Raw genomic sequence first — 16,195 nt, forward strand, 5'->3', positions numbered from 1 at the left:
GCATTAGATCAGAATTAGTAGGGGAAATTATTATTTCTAGGTATAGTGGTAGTATGACATACAAGCCTCACTTTAGTGATCAGGTTGTAAGTAAGACTCTAAATATTTGAATCTAAAAAGCCATTTCTAGTGAGTAGAAATCTATTTTCACCTATCTCTATTTTATAAACTTTAGAAAACTTGTAGAAAAGAAGGGAAATACTATAAATTTTGTTATTATATTTGTAATATGTAAGATAATAATAGAGAAAACATATGCTACATAATTTAGTTATACAATCTAATACTTGTGTGAGAACATGCAAATCAACTCTCAATGCCTATTTGGATAGCACCAGTCCAAGTCCACTATCCTCATGTATAGGTATGTCAACAAACATCATATCGAATAGCCATTCATATACATAGATCAACAACTTTTATATATATTTCATTTGTAGACACCGGACTACATTGAAGTTCACGAAATATGATGATTTTTAGAGCCTATAAACAAAGTAGACAATGCCAGAGAATTGTAGAGTATATGAAAATAGTTCAATAGAACAAATTAATGAGTTAAAAAAACCCAAATCGATCATCATAACTACTATATAAAAATTTAGGTTTCTTGATGAAAAAAGGATAAAGTCAAAAATATTTCTTTTCAATGAAATGAAGAAATGTGAAAGAGAGATATATCCACAGAGAAGATATTTTTTTTTAGAGAGATGACAAAAAATCATAAGGAGTGGACACATAATTTCAAGTATGTCTTTTTTTCTATGGTTGGTGCATGGGATGCCATTTTTCTTAAAAATAGAAGCAATAGCCAATGCATGGGATCATGACTTAGTCCCTTGAAAGGATGTTTTAGAAATATTATTGGTAGGCATTAGAAGGAAACTTATGTGTGAAATGTAGAATTAGGGTCATATAGAATATAATATTTCTATTATGACTATTTGTGAGTGAATTATACGAGGGAAACTATTACTTAACTTTGTATAGTAAACATACCAAAAAAAACATAAACTTTTGTGAGCATTTGACAAAAGAATTACTAAAATAACATGAATGCAAAGTTCTAGCCTTTCATCAGAAGTAGTAGTTTATATTAAAAAAAATTCCTTCTAAAAAGTACATAATATTTCCTGACTTTTTTGTATTAAAATGTTACATGTCATTTGGGTCAAATGTGTGTAGGTCTTATAATTATATATTTATTGTGTTAAAAATTATGTAGGTACAACAAATTCGATAAAATTAAGATTTGAAATAGAAGAAAAGTAACTTGTAGATTCAATCATAGAAAACACTTCAAAAATTTGAAGCAAAAGAAAGCAAATGGTAGATCCAACCCGAAAAATAATTCAAAAGTTAGTAGAAGATAAAACAAATTTGTAGTCACCATAGCAAAAAACATGTTATAAATTGTAAGGATTGCAACCCTTAACTATATCACAAAATCAAATATTTTCTTAAATTCTCATTAATGTAGATAATTCAAATAATACACCTTTAACAAAGGTAAAATGTCATAATTACATCTCATATTTACATGTTCTTAACCTAGGAGTTAGAACATTAATAGAATATACAAATGATACAATTATGGCTCATTGTTATATAGTCAACAATATACAAATAATGATGCACAACCTTCATAAATATACTAGTAATGATATATGAATAAAAATATTGTAGTCTCTGGTTTCTCTTGACTCACACATGGTTATTCGCAAGTCTTGAAGATGAGAACATGACTTGGGCACTTTTCTGCCCAACCATGAAGCTTACACTTCCTTGGAATTCTTCCTGACACAAAGAATACCCGACCTTGCATGGAATGCCTAATAACTTGAAAAAAATAGGTAGGAGGGAACCCCATTGCAACTTGATATATCTACATGCATATATATCTTACTCATGACATGCAATGTCCTACTATTAGGATATGACAGAGAACCAAATAAATATAATTTTTCTAGGCTAAATTCATCTATTTCAATGAATACATGAATTTGGCCAAAATACTTTAAAGTATCTAGTTTTTCCCAAATTTTTCCCAAAAATAGAATCAAACTTCTCTATTACTCCATATTCAACACCCATCCCAAAAGGTAAAGCAATCACATACACAAAAAAGTAAACTAGTTTCTTTATAAAGACAATCCAAGGTAAAAAAAAAAGAAAAAAAAGAAGAAAGCGCATATGCCCAATAAAATAACTTCTTTTCTTTTCATGTAAAGGATAAGCATTATGTTACTGAGTACATTTACGTTTTCCTGCTAAATATATCATGGAATATTTTATGTGAATGTTATTCATTCAAAAAAAAATAACATTATGATGCTTGATGCACTTAAATCCATGCTACAATATCATGCAAGTCTTAATGTAAATGCAACTCTCTTTTCATGTAGATATGAGATCTATACATGATATTAATTAAGATCATTAAGTTTTATTGTAAATAGAAAAATATTTATTGGTCATTGAGGTAAAGTTTGATCTCTTCTTATCATGCATTCAAAGCAAGATTATTAAATAAAATAGAGGTAATTTTAACTAAATTTTTCACCATATCTCTAATTTCATCTTCTAAATATTAATGCATTAATTTAAAAGAATATTTAGCTTACACTTTTATTACTCCTACACATATTCCTTTTTATACTACCAAATGGCATTTTAGATGAAAAGAGAGATCTAATTCGAAGTTATAAACAAGCTTTTGGTAGCAACTTTCACTATAATAATTCATATAATGGAACCTTTTTCTATAATGTCCATAATATGATTTAGAAAACCTTAAAGACATAATATCATAATTTCACATTTGTAATATATGTATTCGATATTTACTACATCAATTATTCCTAAGGGACCTTATCATTTAATTTTATATAAATAATGTTAAATTTCATTGCATTTTTGGACTATATTGTGAAGAAGTTTCAACACTTATCAATGAAAGAGGACATTCAAAAAGTCTTACAATCATTCATTTGATAAAATAAATACATTTCTTTCCTATATTTCTATATGCATGACAAAATGTTGAATAAATAATTTAAAAAGGAACAGTAATTTGATGAATCTAATCTTCACCCTATCGATTAGCAACCTGTTGTCTTCTATAGGCTAGATTTGTTGTAAGAAGAGAAAAATATGATCGGGTTTGCAAACGGCTAGAAAAAAATGTAATTAAATCCAACTTCATTGATTAATATGCCGAGTAATATTGATGATCATAGAAAGAGTAGTTTATAATTGACTTCAACAGAGAGAGAAAACAATGTAAGCCCAAGTGTAATGGGATTCTTCAAGGAAAGCTATAAATAATCTTGTAACAAAATAGACATGCTAATAGTTGAAATGCTTTTCATAGTGGCTGGCTACATAGTGAGATCTCATAATGGAAAGGGCATAATAAAGGCAAATATCACTAGTTTTGTCAAATGTCGAGGTTACAATTTTCCAGCGACCTATCAATTGACAAAGGTGAGGACCATGCTAATAAATCTCTTTAGAGAACCGAGATCATCCATATTAATTCATTTTCTAGAGGATGTTAGAGTCAATATATCTATGGAATGATTACTAAAAAGTCACATCTTCAACTCATCTAATAACATAAATTCATCAGACTTCTTGGAAAATGATCTTGTTTGAGCCTATTTGAATCTCCTAGAGTTCTTTATTTGCTTAGCCTTGATTGATCAGTATTGTAGTGCCCCTCCTAGACTTGCATTTTGATTTACGCATTGATAGACTTATTTAGACTTACGGTTGATGCTTAAATGGTTACTCATGACTCTATTGTCATCTTAGATGGTCCTAATGATGCTAGTTACTCTATGTGGACTTATGTTATTTGATATGTGTAGTGTCCCTCCTAGATTCTCATTTTGGTTCATGCTTTGATAGACCTATTTAGACATATGGATGATGATTTGATGCTACTCATGACTTTATTTTTCTATATTGATATTGCTAGATGCTTATATGGACATATGCTATTTGATGATGTGCATGATGGATGATACATTCTATATCATTTTTTGGATGGACTTATATCAATGGACTATATGCATTTGATATTTTTATTTGGATCTCATGGGTTATGGTGTAATGATGATTCTATAATGATATGTTGATTCTAGGTTGATATCATGGTCTTAACCCCTAATTGGTGATTATGATTTTGTTCGATGCATTGATGTGTGACTGTCTTCATGAAAGGGACGATGCCTTGTCACTCATTGAGAGCATGATAAGATGTTGTGATTCTCTTTCACTTGCATGTTTATTATGATGGATATATGTTGCATATGCATTGTATTGTGTTGAAGGATTTGGAGGTACTGGACATCGACTCCACTCGACTTCATAGGTCTGAGTGTGTCCTATCCCAATGGCAAGTTGTTGGAGATAGCATGGGTTTCTTTCACTCAATTTTGGCTTAGTTGTTCACCTTGTTAGTTTGCGCCACGACACAAGCCAGTGGTAGAGTCTAGTATCGATGATTTCCTTGTCGAGTCGCTTGAGTATGTGATGTATGATTTCTATTTAATTTAATTTATGAAATAATGTTATTTTATAGTGTGATTATTGTTTAATTATTTGATTATTTTATTTATTGATGATGATTTATTGTGAGAATTGTATTTAATCAATTGAGATTAATTTAATTGATTTATTTTGATATATTGTTTAATGATTTATTTTGTATTTATTTAATGATTTATTTATTATTGGTTTATTATTAATTTATGTTGATTTATTGTTGAAAGATTTATTTATTTATTTAATTGATAATTATTATTGGGTTTTGATTTATTGGCTTTATTAATTTATTTATTGTTTATTAATGATTTGATTTTATATTTTTATTTGAGAATCCTATTTATATGGCTTTATTCATTTAATTTCTTTATTTGATTTTTATTGGGTGATGGATTATTATTAAATGAGTTTATACAAATATTATTTTATCGACAATTGCATATATTATAAAGATTACACACCCTTGCGTGTGATTGGTTGATTTTCAATTGGTAGGTAAATAATATTGGTGAATAATATATTTCTCAAAACTATGCGAGATAGGTAAATTATATTGTTCTCTGGAATTTTCTGATTGGTCGAATATTTCTAAAGTTTTGAGTTTGAATTTTTATTTAATTGGTTTTGTGAGAATGTTGTCGGGTTAATCATCTGTCAGATTTCTTGAAATTTGGATTTCGAATTGGATTTGGATTGAAGATTGGATTGAAGCTCTGGATTGTTGAGGATTTCTCTTCTTCAGATTTTCAACCCTTTTGGATTGCGATTGTAGGTTGGTTGATTTTCTCCTTCGAATTTTGGTTTCTGAAAAAGATTGTCTTCTCTATGACTGTGCAATTTGTTGATAGATATTGTTGAATTGTTTTGGGGAAATTGGATTTGTAGTTTGCAAAATTTAATTAGTTGTGGTAAAGTAAATTGGATAGGTGGAAAATTGCAATTCAATGCTTTCATTTTTGGGAATATTGGTTGTCGGAAACACTTTCCTGTCTTCTTTGTGAGTGACCGTGTTTTCAATTATTGTGTTTGAAAAGATATTGGATTGGTTCTAGATTTGATTATCCCTTTGTGTTGTACTCTTTGATTCTCCTTTGTTTCAAAGCCTGATTTGATGATTGTTGTCTCCCTGTGGTTGTTGGGAGTTCACTGTAACTCTTTGAGACTGCACATTTTGAAGTACAGACCCTTCTAAGACTATGTAAAGGTTGAAATTTAACCTTGTGATCCTTGCAAAGGGTTCTATGTGTTGATTGCAGTGTTATTCTATCTCTCCCTTATTATTATGCCTTCTATGTGTTAGTTTAGGCACTATGGGAGATGGTTTTTCTTAAGCAAATTTTGACAGTGAGTTTGATATTTATGTTTTTGGATGTCCTCATCAAAATTTGAGTTTCTAGTCCCCTTATGTCCAATTTGTGAGCCGTTTTTGACCCTTGTGCAAGCTTGGGTTAGTACCTAAGTTTTATATGCATGTTTAGCTTGTTTTTATGCATATTTACCAAAAAAACTACAAGAATTACCAGAAGAGATATGAGATGTACCAAGGGAACTAGGCTGCACCCCAAGGGTGTTGGGGAATGTACCCAGGGCGCTGGGGAAAGTGCCTAGAGAGCTAAAGCCCTAAAACCCAATGTGCAAGCCTATTGACCCAAAATGATGTCAAGGACACCCAAAATGGTATATAATGGTCCAAAAATGTTGTAGGACATACCAAAAATGACACCCTACATACTAGGGGCACTGAACTGTTTCGAGGGTCCTAAAAAGTCATTTTTAGCTTGTTTTAGTGTCTTTTTGGATCGTGTGATTTCTCTAGAGGCATGTGCAGACTATGTTGGCATTCTTAGAGTTTTCTTTGATGTGTTTTTATCATTCATGATGCTTCTTTTTCTCTAGTAAGAGGATTCATGCCTTACCATTGAGGTGTTTCATATGCGATGTGTTGCTTTGGCGAGAGGGAGAATTCCTCATTTTTGAGGGATTGATTACATGACTCCAGTGGGGTGTGTTTTGCCTCATTGTAGAGGATTTGATATGGTTTTGATATCATTTATGTATTTCATTCATGATTAGATTTTCCTTTGAGTTGATTTGGTGAAGGCTCTCTTCCATGTGTATGGCTTATATGTCCTTTTATAGTCAGAAGGTTCTCAATTTTTTATGACTATTCTTATATCATTTATGAGCCTTCATGATGTTGTACTATGTTATTTGGATTTGAATTATACCCTATGGTTATGGTTCATGGTTGGGAGAGTGGGCTCTTTCATGTGTAGGACCAGGGTTGTGAGCAATAGACCACTAGTAGAGTGTCTAGATCGGTTAGAAGCACATGAAGAGTTTTCTATTTGTAATTGCAAGTGATAAAATTAATAAAAATTGATTAGTGGGTTTGGGTAAATATGAATTCACCTAATCAAGATAATGAAATTGAAGATTATGATATTGTGCACCAATGATGCCCAAGGAGGTGGTTTTGGGATCTAGTACTAGGAAGACCGCTAAAGCGGTGTACCATTCTCTCTTGATTGGCTCCAAGATTGAGATTGATTCCACATGAGGTTAGCATGTGATGAAACTCTACCCCACATGAGTCTATTATCCATATGTGAAGTGTTTGTTGGTTTCGCCTCTAGAGGGTTGTTGTTGATTTAAGCCACATGTTTTAATTGTTCTTAATTCTTGTTGTTGCTTTGTGATGTCACGTTGTATCCCTTGGTTGTTAGGTGTCAACCTAGGTCTTGAGTGTGAGTTGGAACCCCATGTCATCTCCTAGCATGGTGGGTGGTTCCTATTTGGTTCCACATGGTCGGGTGGTTTGATGCCTTCTTCCATTGGGATGTTCTTCTTGGATGTAAGCATTCGTGAATTGGATTTTTGGATTCTTCATTATGTGGATTTTCTCTTGGAGCTGATTTCTATGTACTTGGGAATAAGGAAACATTGTAACAAGATGATTTGTATATGTAAAGGAGATTATGTATCTTTGTACTATGTATCTTCATGTATTTGTAGATGAAATAGGATATGAGGTGATGGATTAGGAGAAGAGTTAATTAATCATTCTTGATGAAATGGATATTCATTTTTTTATATGAGATTATGAGTTTTATTTGGAAAAATAAATGAGCTAGTATATATGTATCTGTGTTGCATTTAGATTTGTGAAATGGATTTGGGATGTGTAACCCTATGGAATGAAAGATGGAAAGAATAGTAACTGTTGTTAAATTCTTATCTAAGTAAATAGGAATTATCTAGGTGAAATGGTTGAATAGATCTATGATGCATTATGGTAAAAGGAAGCAAGATTATGTACTTACGTAACTTGTATTATTAAGCATTAGGATGTGGTGTAGCAATAGAGACTATGTGCTTGTTCTATGTACTCTTATGTATTAGGTCTCGAGGATGTAGAAACTATGATCTTGTCATAAGACGATGCATTACTATTTGGTTCATGTTGTAGAGATGATCATTATGTTGGGAATGAGATCCTATGTTGAATCAGGGGATTGAAATATTAGAATATGTTTATTCTTGTAGTATCATATGACTCTTGAATTTGTTTAGTAGCATGGTACCTATTTGGAAGTGGATGAGTTCTTGTCGTTGTAATCTTGTGTATGATTATGTATAGTATTCTTGATGAGTCGTACAAAGGTTGTGCTTAAGAAAATAAACTAGTCTCATATGTAGGAGAAGGATAAATGCATTTATATTCATGATGCGTTAAGTGATTAATGAATCAAGATGGGTATTAGGAACATTTGGTTGGTATGTTAAAACAACCTAAGAAAATATGATGTGAAATAGTTATGCATATGTGTTAATATTATTCTAGTTGCATGGAAGGTAAATGATTAGTTGAGTAATAGTTCGTGATGTTCTAGATGGATATGCGATATGTTAGAATTATGTCGAGTAGTGAAGTTGAGATACCCTAGGGAATGGATATATTTGTAAGAGTTTACTCGGTGATGCGTTAATGTTTAAATGATTTATTCCACTTGCGTAATATGATTCTATGGTTATGTTCATGTTGGTATATGAGATCTTGTAAATAGATAATGATGTATTTAATGTATGTTAATGATAATATAGAAGTATTGAATGATTATAATTTTTTTTTATCTCTATTTGTTAGTAGATTTTGGTTTATTTCTCTAGGGTATTTTGGTGGGCATTACAAGTATAGTGACGGAAAAAGTAGCATATACAAGGATAGACTTTATCATATCAAAGGAAAGAAAAAAATACTTATAGAAAGCTTGTGGTGATAGTAGGATTGCACCTTAAGAGGCTAGCTTAAACAACACACACTAAGCTTTAACTTGCCCCATGTCCCCATGCATCTAGTTATGAACATTTTCTGTTTAAATTTAAGTAGCTGGAGTGTTCCCATGTAAAATTTTAAGTAGCAGAAAAAGATAAAATAGAATCTTTCCCGATTTTAGTGAAGCAACAATTGCTTAAAAATTAAAAATAAGCTTTGAAAAAAAGGGAGGGCTAGAGTAAGTAGTTATTGAAAAAAATGAAATGTGGCTTCACCATATTTTTTTCCTCTCCTTTTTATTTGCCCACAATTTTGCCTAGAAATTTTATTTGCAACAAATATTACTAATAATTTCATTTACAAATTATTTAAGAGTTTGCATAAAAATAAGCACCCATTTTACTATCCATGGGGCCACTTGCTCCACAAATTGCTCCTCAAAAAGTTGAGCAGCAATTGCTAGCTAAAATAAGCTAAGCAACCGCATGAGGACCTGCCCTTAGTGTATATTGTTTCATGTGGGCCCACTTAAAATTTCTATTACCGTTTGTTTCTTCTTTCCGTTGCGGTTTGTTCTTTCTGTTTCCTATAAACATTTGCATGTGTCAAGGCTGTCAGAGTTGAGAGAAACAATTTCCCCAAAACTAGGAACTTTGCTCCTTATCTTCCATCTTTGCATATTTTTCTAATGGCATGTCCTTGTTTGCATTAGAATTTAAATTTGGACTCCCAATGTCACTTACATTAAAAAATATTATTTTAAATAGTAAAAATTGGTATGTATGTAATATTTAAGTGACATATATTTTATAAACATAAAAGGATAGAATAATGTTGCATTATATTATTAATTATAGTTTATTTTAATTTATTCTTTTTTATAAATTAATTATATTAATTTTTTAATTATAAAATTTCAATTACTATCATTATTTTTTCACTATGATCAATGTAGATAATAATTAATATCAAATTACTTACTTTTTAATATTTTAATTAAATATAATATTGTCACTTGTATTTTATAATTCATCATAAATTAAATTTTTTATTTTAAAATTTGATATGAAATACTTGCACGTTCATTTTAAAAAATAGTAATAAATGGATTATTATTTTTTCTTAAATTTTTTTATTATTTAAAATATATTAATAATATTATATTTATTAATGTAATTTACTTGTGAAATATATGTCGAATTCACAACATTGTAATATAATATATAATCAAGTAGTATTCACATATATTGTTTTTTTGGGTTCGATCCTTAAATAAAACCATCTTATTTAACTATGTTTTTTTTTTTCAATAAAAGTGGAAAACCACTAATTTTATTAATATTTATAATTTTTACAACCTGGTTCAGAGAGCACTGGTAGGAAAGAACCAGGAAAAGAAAACCTCTAGTCTTGCTCATAAAGTCCCAAATGGAAAATAGTACAACCATTTACAATCAAAGACATGAAGAGAATAACCCAAACCAACCCCAAAAAATCCCCAAAAAACCAGAAGGGCCAACAGAGCCAGTTAAATGAATAAATCCTAGCCCCCCAGAATATGTGAAGCCGATACAAAAACTATCAGAAGGTGAACCTGAAACATCAGGAGTGCAAAAACCAAGTACTAGAACCTTCCTCAGGAGGAGACAAAGGCTGGGAAGTCCCCTCATTCCAATCCTCTGGAGCTACCACCTATAGAGGCACAACTACACTTGGAAGAGACATTACCACCTTCAACGAGTCAAGAAGAAAGTGAATACTTGAAAACACATTAACAGTCACAACCAAGATATCTGGAGAGACATGATCTAAAAAAGCTACAAGAGCAAACATTGTGTCTTCATAAAGATTAGAAATCAAACCACCTCTTATAATTGAAAGTAGCTCACAGTGCCAGCCACTAGATAATAATTCAAAACGAGGTACAAAACCACCATAAGGAAAAGCACCAAACTCAAAATGATAAAGAGACAAAGCATTATCCATATCAGAAGCAGAATAAAGAGAGGGATGAACGTATGCATCCAATAACGCCTAAACTAGAGAAGCATCCAAGAGCATGTCCATACACACAGTAGTAAAACGAGACGCAACTTCAACAAGTTAAAATTTATACTTTTTTTCACATAAAGCTAAAATTTAACATAGTTGATAGATATATTTTTAACAAAATTATAAAAATAACTGATATAGTTTTAACATAACGGATTGATTTATGTAGACTTATCCCACTTAAATAATGTTCCTTATTTTTTATTTTATTTATTTTAAATTTGATATTATAAATTTTAAAATTATTTTTAAAATCTATATTATAAATCAATATTTATAAATGATGCATCTAATAAAGCTAAAATTTAATGTATACATATCATAGAAAACATTTTTGATACAAAATTATAAAAAGTAATGATATTTTTTATACAATTTTGGATTATATGGACTTGGACCAATTAAATAATATTGTTTTATTTTATTTTGTTTATTTTAAAAATTCAAATTATTTTTTACCCATAAAGTAAAGTTGAAATTTAGTGGATGCATATCATATAAACATACTTGATAGATATATTTTTAACAAATCTATAAAAAGTTATGATATATTTTTAACATAATTTTAGATTAAACTCTGAAATTATCCTAGTTAAATAATATTTTTTTAATTTTTTTTAACATTTTAAAAAAAAATTGATATTATTAAATTTCAAGTTCTTTAAAAAAAATTATATTAAATTTTTTTAATTTTTTTTTTCTAAAATAATGTATCCAAGATATTAATGAAAATCATGGGGGCTTCACTTAGCGAACTTGGGTTATATCACATGCGTTCATGGCATATTAAAGAATCTCCTTATTTTCAAAAATATTGCCCTAAACTTTTTTTTTCACCCCCTCCCAATACACAACCTGAATTAAAAACCCCACTATTTTCACCAAATATTGTATTTTTTCATATCTCAAATAAAAAACCCCCTTATTTTTACTAGATAGGCAATATATTGTTAAATATTTTTGGGATATTAAACTCTCCAATATGAATGCATGCGATATAATATTGCCTAGCTAGTGAAGCCTGTGTGATGAAAATGTGGATGCAATGGTGATGAAATTTGGGATGATAAATATTTTTATTAAAAGGTATGTGTATAAATCATTGATTTTATTTAGTATGGTATTAAAATTTGTTTATTGTAGATATCATACACATTAATTATATTTTGACATAATATTAAAATTTGTTTCTCATAGTTTATCAAACACAAAAATCCTCAACTTCATTTTTGTATTAATAGTAGCAATATCTCGAGTATTCACTTTTTTGTCTCTCTATCTACCTCTCTTTATATATAACTTCTTATATATTTGTCTTGCTACCTCTCCCTCTCCCTTTTTCTCATTGTCTCCCTTTTAATATCATTATTATAAAAAACAAAATTTATAATTAATTATAAAATACAATTGACAATATTAAATACCATTTGTTATTAAAATTAAAAACTAGAAAAAAAGATAATAAATAGTTTGATATTGGTTATTAACTACATTGATCATAGTGAAAAATAATGATAACCACTGAAATTTTATAATAAAAAAATAATAATATGATTAATTTGTCAAAAATAAATTAAAATTAATTACTTTTATAAAAGATATGTCAATTAAATATTACACATGCCTATTTTTATTGTTTAAAATAATGCAATTTTGTTTATATATGTACAAATTAATATAATTAAAATAAAATTTATAACTAATTATAAGATACAATTGACAATATTTAAATTCCTTTTATATTAAAATAAAAAAATAGAATAAAGGATAATAAACAGTTTGATATTAATTATTATCTACATTAATCATAGTGAAATATAATGATAACAATTTAAATTTTATAATAAAAATAATTAATATAATTAATTTATCAAAAAATAAATTAAAATGAATTACAATTTATAATAAAATATAACATTATTTTGTTCTTTAAGCCACACCTGACACTAATAGCAGTAGAAAGAGTAAACCCCCCCAAAAATGCAGCCAGAAAGAACAAAACCCTCCTTTCCAAACCCCAGGGGATGTGACATAATAGCTCTAAAAATAAAAAAAAGGTGGGGAAGTCTATGGATATAAAGAACAAAGGGGATAATGAGATTAAGTTGGATATTCCCCTTAACCTAGACTAGGTGGACCCTGCTAACAGTAAAAGTGACAAGGTAGATATTGACATGCTACTGGCTAACTCCACCTCTAGTTAGGAGAAGTGATTTCGTTGGGTGATCAATGAAATTCTCTTCATCAAACAAGGCATAAATGATATTATTAACACCTTCACTAAGAATTCGATACTTGATAAAACTGATAAGCTCCTTAAAATGACCTAGAAATTGACTGAAGATGTTAGGGTCAAGAAAATAGAGCATGAATCCAGAATTGCCAATTTGGAGAAAGGAATGTAAGAGTTAAAGGGAAGTCTCAGGGTTTTGGTTGATATCAGTAATGAAACAATGAATAAAAAATGCTGAAGGCCTCAAAAAGATGAATGAGAAAATTGCAATCCATAAAGCCCATCTGCTCAACAATATTCTGCCATGTGCTGCTAAATATAAAAGAAAAAACCTAGATACTAATCCACAGGGATTGGAGGTGCAGGTGTCTACTGCCCCATCCACCAAGACCAAGAGCACGAATCAAGAGAAAATCACCACTAGGAGCATCATGGAGGAGTTGGAAGATATCAACAAGAATGTTATTGAGAAAAGTTTCGAGCTCATGGAAGGTCTTGCTTAGTTTTTTATAGGTTAAATGCCCAGGGCTTTAATTTTGTTTTTTAGTCGGGCTCTTTGGGGTGTTTCCCCTATTTCTGTCTTTGTTTGGCTATTGGATCTAGACTATTTCGTTATGTTTTTCTTATTTTGTTTTTGGATTTGTGTTTCGGGTTCCTGTAAAACCCATTTTATCTTAATCAAAAACATTATTTTGTTCTTTAATTTTTAAAGATATGTGAATTAATATTTTATATATATATAAATTAACATAATTGGTATATGTAATAGGAATATTTTTATTGTTTAAAATAATGTATTTTTTTTACATGCATATAAGTTAACATGATTGATGTATGTAATTCGCACTCAGAATGTAAAACCTGTTTATGTGAAAGAGGAAGTGGACATGTGGTAGAATTATGTAAATGGTGTACAAGGATGGAAGTTAAGATTTGTTTTCTGGACCAAAGCAGGTTTATAGATGTGGTGTAGTTTTTTTCTAGTCCTTGATAGATAGAAACTGAAATAGATAAAGAAAACGACAACATAAGTTTTAAGTGGGCCCCACATGGTACAACACACTAAGTCAAAGCTTAATGTATGCTATTTAAGGCCAACCCACATTGAGATTTAGTTACCTTCTCTAGTGCATTCAAGTAGTAGAAAAAGATGCAATGCATGTGTGTTGATAACAAGTTCTCCATTCATACTAGACAATGCAATATTCTAAAAGAGATTTCTAAATAGAAGTATAATGACTTTCACAATAAAATGCAGTTTTATGTGAGTTCATTCCTGATGTGTAACACATCCTCATGTACTTGATGCATATGCCTTCCCATTATCCTATTCTCCTTTGTTTTAACTTCACATCAGGTATGTGCACAAAGATGGTGGTCAAAAAAGTGGACACCACCCAAAAAAAGCATGGAAAAACAAGCAGCGTGTATGCAGTTATAAATTTAAAATCACTGCGTAGGCACTCAGGTTTGTTGTTCTCGAGCCTAGAAAAGGTAGCACATACATGCTGCTTTTAGGAAAAGGAGTGCGTACACGCTACCTTTAGGAAAAGGAGTGCGTACGCGCTACCTTTAGGAAAATGAGTGCGTACACGCTACTTATAGGAAAATGAGTGCGTATGCGCTAATAAGCCCTAAAGGACCATGTACCTGTCAAAAAAAGTTTTAAAAAAACCTGGGTCTTATTTTCTCGTGACAATCACTTTTTTCCCCATTTTCTCCACCAAACTACGAACAGGGTGCCTCATTTCTCCTCTAAACCGTGAACAAGGTGCCTCATTTCTCTTCCAGACACTATGGATCAAGGTTAGTTTTTGTTAATTTTTGTCTTTCTTTCCCGTTTGTTCAATTTGTTTTACATTTTGAACTTAATTTTATTAATTTTGATTAGGTTTTTTAATTTTTTGGTTCAAAAACTAGATTTTGATAATACACAACAAAATGCACCTCCTAAAAACCCACAAGATACACCCCTAATTCCTCCTTTTGACCGCACACCTGAAACACAAGAGTAATTAATTAATCAATTAGGGAAAAATATGTCTAAAAGCAATAGACTAATTGATAAATTGAAAACATCCAAACTTGATCATCATAAATCCCTCACCACTAGCCTAGAAACATTATCTAGTGGTGCCATAGTTGTTTCTACACAAATTACAAAATGGGGAAACTTTAGGGATAGGTGTCGTCAATACTATGCTGATGGGTTATCATATGAGGGAGTCAAAAACAAAAATATTAGTAAAAACCAAATATGTGCCCTTTTTGTTGATCCTAAAACTGGCCAATCGTTACCTCTTAATGCAAAAAGGTTTCCCCTACATTGGTGTACCAATGTGCAGATGAAGAATCTTTTTTGGCAGAGGTGGTGGATGGTCTTTGATGATCCACCTTGTAATAATTATGAGGTGCCATTGTATTTTTTGAGAAAAGTATACTGTGAGTTTGTTCTCAATGTGCGGCCAAACTATTTTGACACGAGAGAGTTCCATGGTAGAGGTGGCGGCTCTACCCAAGATAGACCTAGAGCCCGTAGGCGAGTAGCCTTGGAGAGTCATCGCCCCCTAGCACCCAAACCCAAGGTGCATCAGGCTGTCCCAGTAGAGCTAAAAGAATCAATGGATCTACAGACTCTTCAGGTAGCCACAACATTGACTGGTGCCATCATCTAGCATGGGATGTCGTTAGCACACCCTATTGTACTAGATGATAAGCCATTAGTTACTCCAGGTGGCGACAGAGAGCCCATTCAGCATATGTGTGTCAAGTGCGCGGGGATAGATGATGCGGCCGGTGTAGATGGATCCGCATCTCATCCGTGCATGATTTGTGGGAGTAGATGTCAGGCCCACACGACTGAGGATTTCACGCTGATAGATGAGTTGATGGACATGGTATTTTCCCATCAACGACAGACACAGGTGTGTTGATTTGAATTCATAGCATTTTATTTATCAATCACTTTAAATTTGTAATTACATAAATGAATTTTAATTTATACATTGATTTAAATTGAGACAAATAATATGCATTTTAGGATGTAGCAGTGGTATCCCATACTCCTCCCCCAGTTACTATAG

Source organism: Cryptomeria japonica, chromosome 4, assembly GCF_030272615.1.
Source record: "Cryptomeria japonica chromosome 4, Sugi_1.0, whole genome shotgun sequence".
NCBI lineage: Eukaryota > Viridiplantae > Streptophyta > Pinopsida > Cupressales > Cupressaceae > Cryptomeria > Cryptomeria japonica.